At 44.7% G+C, this 10,606-nt stretch overlaps 1 pseudogene; it reads right to left on the bottom strand.

The window, feature by feature from the left end:
- Nucleotides 1-6,359: 6,359 nt before the first annotated feature.
- On the bottom strand, nt 6,360-6,915 carry LOC127686713 (60S ribosomal protein L17-like; annotated as a pseudogene).
- Nucleotides 6,916-10,606: the final 3,691 nt, after the last annotated feature.

Genomic DNA, 10,606 nt, shown 5'->3' with positions numbered 1-10,606 from the left:
CGCTTTGCTTCAGACAGTCATGGTTTACCTGGGATCTCCACATGTACAGTTAAAACTAACCATGGCTTACTCTGCTTGAGTCAGGCTCGCCCCGGTTGTGAGCCCGTGTGTCCCTGAGGCCAAAGAGACACCGGTGAGCAGTGGGCCCTCTGATTGCTGCTTCCTCAAAGCCCTGCTCCCTGTTTTTGGCTTAGCCGCAGCCCTTGGACTTGTGCTTGATTTGGAGTTTCTGTCTCTTGTGTTCCTTGGAGGCATATACATCAAAGACAGTTCGTATTCCGTTTGGCTTTCTCCCTCCTTTGGGATGATTTTCTTTCTCCTTTTTCTGACTTATCGATATACAATTGATATAAAACACTTGGTACCTGTTTAATGTTGTATTAGTTTAATACTGTATCATTTTGTCGCTAGAGTGAAACACCAGAGGCAGGCTGACTTCAAAAAGAAAGGTTTGCTTAGTTCACCGGATGGCAATCCTTTGAGGACCTCCCTCCCATCACACAAGCTCAGATGAACACAGCAAATGTGTACCATCTAATAGGTTGCTTTGTGGCTGGACGGTGGTGGCACACGCTTTTAATCCCAGTACTTGGGAGGCAGAGGCAGGCAGATTTCTGAGTTCGAGGCCAGCCTGGTCTACAAAGTGAGTTCCAGGACAGCCAGAGCTACACAGAGAAACCCTGTCTTCAAAAAACAAAACAAACAAACAAACAAAACCCCAACAAAAAAGGTTGCTTTGTTTTACAGTTCTGGGGGCTGAAACGAGGACCTTCCACTTGCTAGGCAAGCACTCCACCACTGAGCTAGATCCTCAGTCTTTTGTTGAGTAAGTTTGATGTAAATGTCTTCCCACAAGGCCATCACCACTGAGCCAATGACCATCTATCTCCCCACCCCACAGTTCTCTCAAAGATGTTATCACCTATGCATATACCCTACCTCTGCTCCTGTTTGCAAGTGTCCCCTGGGCTGTTGTCTGTCACACAGGTTAGAAATTAGTTTGCATGTTGTAGAACATTTTTTTAAAAAAGATTTATTTATTAGTTTTAGGGTTTTTCTTTCTTTCTTTTTCTTTTCTTTCTTTTTTTTTCTTTTTTGAGGCAGGGTTTCTCTGTATAGCCCTGACTGTCCTGGGACTCACTTTGTAGACCAGGCTGGCCTCAAACTCAGAAATCTGCCTGCCTCTGCTTCCCAAGTGCTGGGATTAAAGGCATGCGCCACCACCTCCTGGCAGTTTTAGGTTTTTCAAGACAAGGTTTCTCTGTGTAGCCCTGGCTGTCCTGGAATTCACTTTTGTAGACCAGGCTGGCCTTGAACTCAGATCTGTCTGCTTCTGTCTTCAGAGTACTGGTATTAAAGGGATGTATACCACCACCCTGATAATTGTTTTTATTATGTTTATATGTATGGTATCTGTGGATACAGGTGCATTTGGAGGCCATAAGGTGTGGACCCCTTAGCGTTATAGACAGTTAGCCTGAGATGATGTGGGTACTTGGACTAGAACTTGGGTCTTATGCAACAGTTGTGTGTGCTAACTGTGGAGCCAGCTCTCCAGCCCCAGAAGTAGATCCTTATGGTGTATCTTCTCTCAGGCCTCCCCCAGGTTAGTGTAGGTGCCCTGATATCCATCAGCTCTGGTGTGTAACTGGATCCTCCTCTCACCCTGTTGCAGACCCTTGACTGACGTACCGAGGTCTGTTCAGGCCTTCATCCACTATGGAAGGACACTCGGCTGCTTTGTGCTCTGATAATGCAGCTGTGAGCGTGCGTGCCGTGCTAACGCATGTGGTCAGCATGTCCAGAACTGCACCATTTTACATGCCCAAGGGAGGTCACATGGTGGCTGTGCGAGGGTTCCGGTGGTTTCACATTTGTGCCAACAATAATGTGGCAAGACTTACATGTGACTTATCACAGTGAGTGGCTAGTGTGTTCCCTGGTGGTTTTCACGTAAGACAACTGGCAGTGAGCATCTTTCCAAAGCTGATTTTTCATAGTTATGCTGGCTAGTTTGACACGAGCTAGAGATCCAGCTGTGGCCAGGTCAGTAGAGCATTTTCTTAATTAGTGATTGATAGGGGAGGGCCCAGCCCATTGTGGGTGGTGCCATCCTTGGGCTGGTGGTTCTGGGTTCTGTAAGAAAGCAGGCTGAGCAAGCCAATAAGCAGCACCCGCCCCTCCATTGCCTCTGTGTCAGCAGATGCCTCCAGGTTCCTGCCCTGCTTGAGTTCCTAACCTGACTTCTATGATGACCAATGATATGGAAGAGTAAGCCAAATAGACCCTTTCCCTCAAAGTTGCTTTGATTATGGTGTTTCATTGCAGCAATAGTACTCCAAGACAATAACATAAATACATACATACATACATACATACATATATACATACATACATGCATACATACATGCATACATACATGTATATGTGTAAATACACACACATACATACAAACATAGAAGTCATAGCACATACACTGGTATGTGTGTATGTACATGTGCACACATGGATTTGCACATATATGCATATGCCTCAACATGAAGAGCTGCAGCTGGCCCCTGGCTTTTGCCTCCATTAGGCTGAGGAAGGCAGTGGCTTCTGACACTAAATTGGACTCTAGGTCTTTTCTCCCCACACAGACTGCTTTAGTTGCATATAAACACATATTTCTCTTTTCAAAGATTTATTTTATTTTTATTTATATGATTACACTGTAGCTGTCTTCAGACACACACCAGAAGAGGGCATCAGATCCCATTACAGATAGTTGTGAGCCACCATGTGGTTGCTGGGAATTGAACTCAGGACCTCTAGAAGAGCAGTCAGTGCTCTTAACCATTGAGCTATCTCTCCAGCACTATCATGCATATTTCTAAAACAGAAGTTAGTAGAATTCAGTTGGGAACCAAATTCTCAGAGCAGTAATAAAGATTTTTGATAAAACTTGCCCTTAACCTCCCACCTATTACGCATTCTATCTATCTATCTATCTATCTATCTATCTATCTACCTACCTACCTACCTACCTATCTATCTTTCTATCAATCATCTATCATCTATATTGTGTTTTGCTTACATATATGTCTGTCTGAAACTGGAGTTACCAACAGTTATGAGCAGCCATATAGGTGCTGGGAATTGAACCAGGGTCCTCTGGAAGAATAGACAGTGCTCTTAACTGCTGAGCCATCTCTTCAGCTCCATCACATTCTTAAACTCAATATGGCTCTTCTCAACATGGTTTTCCTGAAAAACAAAATCTCACCTGTCTCTGCATACAAAATCAGGGTGGGTGTTTGGGGGTGGGATTTGAAAGCCAGAGAGGGAGACGGGCTCCCTCACTCCACACAAGTTGGGGGAGGTAAGGGTAGAGTTTGAAACACACGCCTCAGCTGGGCATCCCGTGAGGAGTGGCACACTGCTCCCAGGATCCTGATGCCGAAGATGCTGCTGTGGCAGCAGGAGCAGGGAGGATACACAGGGACCATCCAGACTGGGACCACCTTTCTCCATGGTGATGTTCAATAGCACTCACCGGGCAGATCCTGTGACGACTTGTCTGCTGACTCTCCGTGAAGTGCAGGGACTAGGAACCAGGTGAACTGGGAGAGCGCTTGCTGGGTGAGGGAGGAGTCTGAGTTACTACAGATGAAGGACCCTGGAATCTTTGAGAAGATTATCTCATCAGAGAATCAAAAGGAGCAACACCCACTGTACAGTGAACACAGCCAGAGAGACTGGGATCAGACCATCAGTTATTTCTCTCATTGCCTGGCAGAGGAACTTAAAGGAGGGATGATTTACATCAGCTCACTGTTTCAGAGAGTTCAGGTCATCGTGGCTGGGACAGTGTGGTTGAGCAACTCAGCTTACACCAAGGCAGGCCAGGAAGCAGCAGGTGTGATCCGTCCCTCTAGGAACCACCCTGAAGTGACTTAAGCCCTCCTGCTGGGCTCTGAATCCTAATGTTTCAACAACTGCTTGGGCCAAGTGTCAAACCAGAACCCTGCTTAGGAAAGGAGTTAAGTCTTTCTTGGCCTCAGCAGACCTTTCTTTCCAGATCTTGCAATAGCATATCTGCATTTGGATCACCGCCTAAGGGCCGCTGAACGCTTAGGTCTTTGGAGCCTGTTTCAGGAGAGCAGCTTGTCCTGTGACCAGCTCATAAAACCACAGTAAAGAAGAAATGGCCATGTGGCTTTTTGCTGCTTGCTTTTGGGAACTATAAAGTAAAAGAAGCACAGCTGAGAGACACGGTGACCTCTCTGGGAACACACGGGCACGCCCAATCTGAGGGCCACACTGAGGCCTGAAAGTTGACAGTTGTGATGCAAGCCATTGCCTGTGGCAGCCTCTGGACCAAACTCCTTGTCCATCCTGCACGCTGTTTGCTTCCTCCTTTACAGGACTCTGATTCATGACCTCAAATGAAAGGAGCGTTGCAACCCAACTAAAAGGCTCATGCCTTGGTGGTACTAGAACATTCCTCAACCACTACAGGGTGAGGTTTCTTAGGTGGCATTGGAGGCCTGCTCCTTCAGTTCCAACAGGCATGTGCCAGGACTAGAAGTGAGCTTACCTGAGGTGGGTGCCTATAGGTTGCCTGGGTCTCTGCTTCTTCTTCCCTCACAGCAAAGGAAATCCTGGTGCTTAGAGAATCCATTCTAAGTCCCATTGGATGGAAGGGCAGTTAAGTTAAAGACCATGATAAAGCCATGAGCTTTGTGTACCTGGATGAATGAATATCCATCTCTTAGGCCTCATTTTGCATCTGTCAAGTGGCATTACTAAAGCTTGCCCTTTGTCCCTGGGAGACTTTTGGGAGGTGTACCCTGTGATGGATGGTTTAAGCAAACAAAGCACCTGGTGTAGCGTTACTGAAGTTACTGAACGTTCAGTGCACAGTGCCACAGTATGGGAACTCCCTAAGGGACTGGGGTGGGACCAACTAAATAGATCTGTTCCTAGTTAGGTGAACCACCCTTTAGATTCCAGGCAGCTAAAGCCAGCAGCAGGAGTGGGTGGGGCTAGATTCCTGCCAGGCAGCCAGCCACACAAAGAAAGGTCCCTTCCCCACAGGAGTCTGGGAGTCTTCAGTTCAGCTAGACTGCTCATTTTGAAAATGCAGATCTGCTTCAACACAATCACAGATTAGGGAAACATTGAGTGTGGTGTGAATTTAAAAGTGCACATGTGCTGGGCAGAATGATGTCCTCAGAAAGGGCAGGTAAATGCTGAGCATGGCACAAAGCTACTCTGAGCCTAGGCAGACAGACATGCAGATGCGACAGCCAGCCTGCACCTCCCCTCAACCTTATGTCCAGCATGGGTTGGCAGTCACATCCAACCCATATCAGCTCTACACATTTTCCCTCTTAAGAGTCACTTTGGTGCCAGGTGGTGGTGGCGCACGCCTGTAATCCCAGCACTCTGGGAGGCAGAGGCAGGCGGATTTCTGAGTTGAGGCCAGCCTGGTCTACAGAGTGAGTTCCAGGACAGCCAGGGCTATAAGAGAAACCATGTCTCAAAACAAAACAAAACAAAAACAAAAACAAAAAAAAAGAATCACTTTGGTTCGGTCTGGTGAGATGACTCAGTGGTTAAGAGCACTGACTGCTCTTCTGGAGGTCCTGAGTTCAAATCCCAGGAACCACATGGTGGCTCACAACCTCATATAATAAGAAACAAATAAAAAACCTTTGGGCCGGAGCACAAGTGGGGACCAGAGCAAGTGGGGCTGGAGCAAGAGGGAAGGGGGGAAAAAGGAATCACTTTGGTTCTCTCCACAACAAAGATGTTTGCCACCCTTTGTACCCATTTCATTGAGCAATCCCAGGGTCTTTTAGAGGCAAAGGACTATATTTATTGAAGTATTTGTCTTTTTATTGTATGTGTGCGTGCATTTGTGCTGGGTTCTCCTTGAGGCTGGTAGAGGGCATTGAATCCTTTGGAGCTAAAGATGGTTGTGAGTTACCATATAGATGCTGGAAACTAAATGTAAGTCTTCTGCAAGAACATTAAATACACAGGATGGTGCACACATTTCGTCTTAGCACTTGGAAGGCAGAGGCAGGCTCATCTCTGTGAGTTTCAAGGGCAGCCTGGTTTATTAAGTGAGTTCCAGGACAGCCAGGGCTGCGTACACAGTGTAACTATTTCAAGACAAGACAAAACAAAACAAAACAAAAATTATTATCTGGGCAATTGGCGGCTTGTCTCTTTGATCCCAGCCCCATGTGTGTGTAAGGTGGGGGTTGCAGAGAGGCCAGACTGACACACACACACACACACACACACTCAAATCCTTGTCTTTTTGTTTGTTTGTTTTTTACTTTATCTGCATTTATTTTATGCTGAATTTATTCCCACGCCATGAGTTTTTGTTTCTTCAGTTTCTTCCAGGATATCTTTTACTTCCGTGCAACCTCTTCTTCTGACTTTGGAACGATCTGTTCCTTCTCAGTGAGGATCATCTCATTGTGGGAGTGGGAGCTCATGTAAGGGTTAATCCGGCCATGAGCTCTGTAGGTTGCTCAGTGCATCTTAGGTGCCTTGTTCACCTGGATGTGTTCAATGACTAGAGAATCCACGTCTAAACCCTTAAGTCCAGCATTACTCTCTGCATTTTTAAGCATGTGCCGCAAAAATTCAGCACTCTTTTTTGGCTACCATGCTCGTGTCCAGCCCCACTGTTTGGCCTGGGCGCACCGACTAACTCCACCATTACACTGCCGGAATGGCACACACTGCTTCTTTAAAGTAACATCCTTCAGATACTTGGTGGCTTTGCGGATGTTCATATCCTTGATGGCCTGGGCAGTTTCCCGGGTGTTCTTAAAGTCAACACTAAGGTTTGAACCTCTTGATTTGCATGATTTTGTGGGGTTCTCTGGGTCAAGAGAGTAGTGAACCATATTTACAATTCATCTCTGGCCGCTTACAGGAAGAGCCAAATCCTTGTCTTAAAAAACCAAAGCCAAAGCTAAAACTAAAAAATACAAACCGAACAAAGAAACAAAACCCAACAAAGAAAAAAGAAAAAAACTAAAACAGTATACTTTTAGCTATCAAGCCATTTCTCCAGTCCTAAAATAACAACCAGTGCATGAGCCAGGAAGTTTCTTAACCACTTAATATGACGATTGTGCTACTATTTCTCTCTCTCTCTCTCTCTGTTTGTGTGTGTGTGTGTGTGTGTGTGCCCACATGCATATGTGTGTAAAAGGAGAAAGGGTGGTTTTGGCTCATAGGTTGAGAAATCTTTGTGGTTGCTGGACTTCAATGCTGTAGGCCTGAGGTAAGGCTAAAATTTCAAAGTGAGGGAGGGGCATTATGGGATAAAACTGCTCACCCCTGGAAAGCTGAGAAAGAGAGAAAGTAAAGGCCCAAGGAAAAGTATGGTCCCCAAAGATATGCCTCCAATATCCCACACCTTTTAAATAAGTTGTATGGTTAATACTGTCAGCTTGACAGGTTCTAAATCATAGAAGAGACATGCCAGCCAGGCGGTGGTGGCACACGCCTATAATCCCAGCACTCTGGGAGGCAGAAGCAGGTGGATTTCTGAGTTCCGCCAGCCTGGTCTACAGAGTGAGTTCCAAGACAGCCAGGGCTACACAGAGAAACCCTGTCTCGAAAAAACCAAATCCAAAAAATCAAAAAAACAAAAAAATAAAAAAATAAAAATAAAAGTAGATAAAAATAAATGAAGAAGAAACATGTTTTTGGTCAGATGAATGAGTTCATTTATATTAGGTTAACTGTAAGAATGTCCACTCTAAATGTAGGTGGTACCACCATGGGTTGGAGCCCATACCGCAGAAAAAGGAGGAAGCAAGCTGAGCACCGGCATTCATATTTATCTATTTCCTGACTGTAGATACCATGTGACCAGCTGCTTCATGTTCCTGCTGCCACACCATTCCCACCATGACAGACTGTATCTTCAAACTGTGAGTCAAAATAAAACCTTCATTCCTTGTTTTTGTTAGGTATTCATCACAGCAGTGTAAATAGTAACTGACCCATAGGGCCTGGCACCTAAGCTTTTATCACCTTCCAACAGTCTATCAAAGTACAAACCTGTCAATGAATTAACCCAGTGAGAATATCAGAGGTTACGTGATCCCTGCACTTTCTGAATTTCACCTCTGAACTTGGCTGCCCTGGGGAATCCACCCTTCAACACACAATCCTTTGTGGGTGTTGTTGTTGGATCACTCCACATCTAAGCTCTATCAGAACTTTGTGCCTAGTGCTTTATTTCCCCTCCTAGAACTTGTTTCCCCTCTTCCTTCTTCATCTTGCCCCATAGGGTACTGGCCTTCCCTAGTTCAGCCACTAGGGAAATAGTGGAAGGTGGAAATGTTTATAGTTTACCTGCTCTCTTATGGCTACAGAAGATGAGCTCTTAAGGCCACTTCATTTTAAGGCCTCCCTTAGTTCTGTTACCACTCTCTTCTTCAGCCCAGAATGAGAAGAGCTTCACGTCCCTGATGCTTGCGATCCTGAAGGAGGGCAGGGCAGGACTTCTCTGTTAGTGGTTGGCTTTTCTTTTTTCTTTTTCTTCTTTCTTTCTTTCTTTCTTTCTTTCTTTCTTTCTTTCTTTCTTTCTTTCTTTCTTTCTTTCTTTCTTTCTTTCTTTCTTTCTTTCTTTCTTTCTTTCTTTCTTTCTTTCTTTCCTTCCTTCCTTCCTTCTTTCCTTCCTTCCTTCCTTCCTTTCTTTCTTCCTATCTTTCTTTCTTTCTTTTTTCTTATGTTGGTTTTTTCGAGACAGGGTTTCTCTGTGTAGCCCTGGCTGTCCTGGAACTCACTTTGTAGACCAGACTGGCCTCAAACGCAGAAATCTGCTTGCCTCTGCCTCCCAAGTGGGATTAAAGGCGTGCATGCCACCACCACCCGGCAATGGTTGGGTTTTCTTAGGCCAGCCCCTACTTTTGTGATAGTCCTCAGTCTCCTCCTTGAAGGGTCCAAACTTTATACAACCCTGACATCACTGATCAAGCATCTGCTTTCTCCTAGCTTTTTTGTTTGCTTGTTGTTTGTTTTTTCAAAACAGGGTTTCTCAGTGTAGTCCTGGCTGTCCTGGAACTCACTCTGTAGACCAGGCTGGCCTCAAATTCAGAAATCCACCTGCCTCTGCCTCCCAAGTGCTGGAATTAAAGGCATGTGCCACCCCTGCCCTGCTCTCCTAGCTTTTTTATCCTATTTTTTCTTCCCTTCTTTGACTCTCTCTCCATACTGGGGATCTTTTGCATGCAACTGCTCCACTAATGATCTCCACCACAGTAAGTTCCCTTTGTTTCCCATATGTAATTTTTTGTTTTCATAGACATACTATTTGTCTCCCCTTGTAGCCATTTCTTTCTTTCTTATCTTTATTATACTATTATTTTATTATTATTATTATTATTATTATTATTATTATTTTACTTTTTCTTCCTTGTATTTGAAGGTGATGGCCTATGGTCCTTGGCTAACCATTCATCTTTACTCATGAACATTAAAACATCCAGGCGCTGGCTGGAGAGTTTTCCTTTTAGGCCACTTATGGGTATTATGTTTTTATTAGTGCATACAAAATATACAGAATGATTGGTTTCACTGTGACATCTTTATACATGCATATAAAATATTTTGATCATATTCATCCCCAAACCCTTCTGTCACTCTCTTCCTATCCTCATCCTTTTCTTCTCCAAATCAAATATTGCCATCATTGTATTGAAAAATAATTGATATCTTATATGAATGCTTAACATATGACTGGGTTTACTTCACAATAATATGGGGAGATGGGGAACAGAAAAGAAGATTGTCAGCAGACCTCATGATGGGGTGGACAGTGAAAAGAGTGCATGCAAGAGTGCTGAGTACCCTTTTCTTGCACCTCTACTCACAACCCCCTGTAGAACTGTCCCAGCTCCTAGGACTTGGGCTTCCAAACAACACTGAGAGGCACCATGGGCGACTGCAGCAAGCTCCCAGGCTGCTGTGTGAGTTTTAAAATTTGAGGGAAATGCATCAACATCGGTCAGTCATAGACACTCGCAAGCAATTGCTTGGGCTTTTAGAAGACACAAGGCCTGCCTTTGCACACATTCAATGTCTCTTTAATACCATATTACCTTTCTCTTTCTCTCTCTCTCTCTCTTTCTCTCTCTCTTTTAAAGATTTATTTATTTATTTATTATAAGTACACTATAGCTGTCTTCAGACACACCAGAAGAGGGCATCCGATCTCATTACAGATGGTTGTGAGCCACCATGTGACTGCTGAGATTTGAACTCAGGACCTCCGGAAGAGCAGTCAGTGCTCTTAACCACTGAGCCATCTCTCCAGCCCCAAAATTACCTTTCTTATGTATGAAATTTTGGTAGCCTCTGGCTTCTTTATAGTCTACAAGCAGGAGCTGATGCAGAAGCCATGGAGGGATGTTCCTTACTGGCTTGCTTGAGTTCTAGTCTTGACTTCCTTTTGTGATGAACAGCAATGCAGAAGTGTAAGCTGAATAAACCCTTTCCTCCCCAACTTGCTTCTTGGTCATGATGTTTGTGCAGGAATAGAAACCCTGACTAAGACAAATTGGTACTAGTGTAGTGGGGT

This window comes from Apodemus sylvaticus, chromosome 6, assembly GCF_947179515.1.
Source record: "Apodemus sylvaticus chromosome 6, mApoSyl1.1, whole genome shotgun sequence".
Taxonomy (NCBI): domain Eukaryota; kingdom Metazoa; phylum Chordata; class Mammalia; order Rodentia; family Muridae; genus Apodemus; species Apodemus sylvaticus.
Note: the sequence above shows the minus strand (reverse complement) of the source record. Positions and strands in the feature narration are given on the sequence as shown.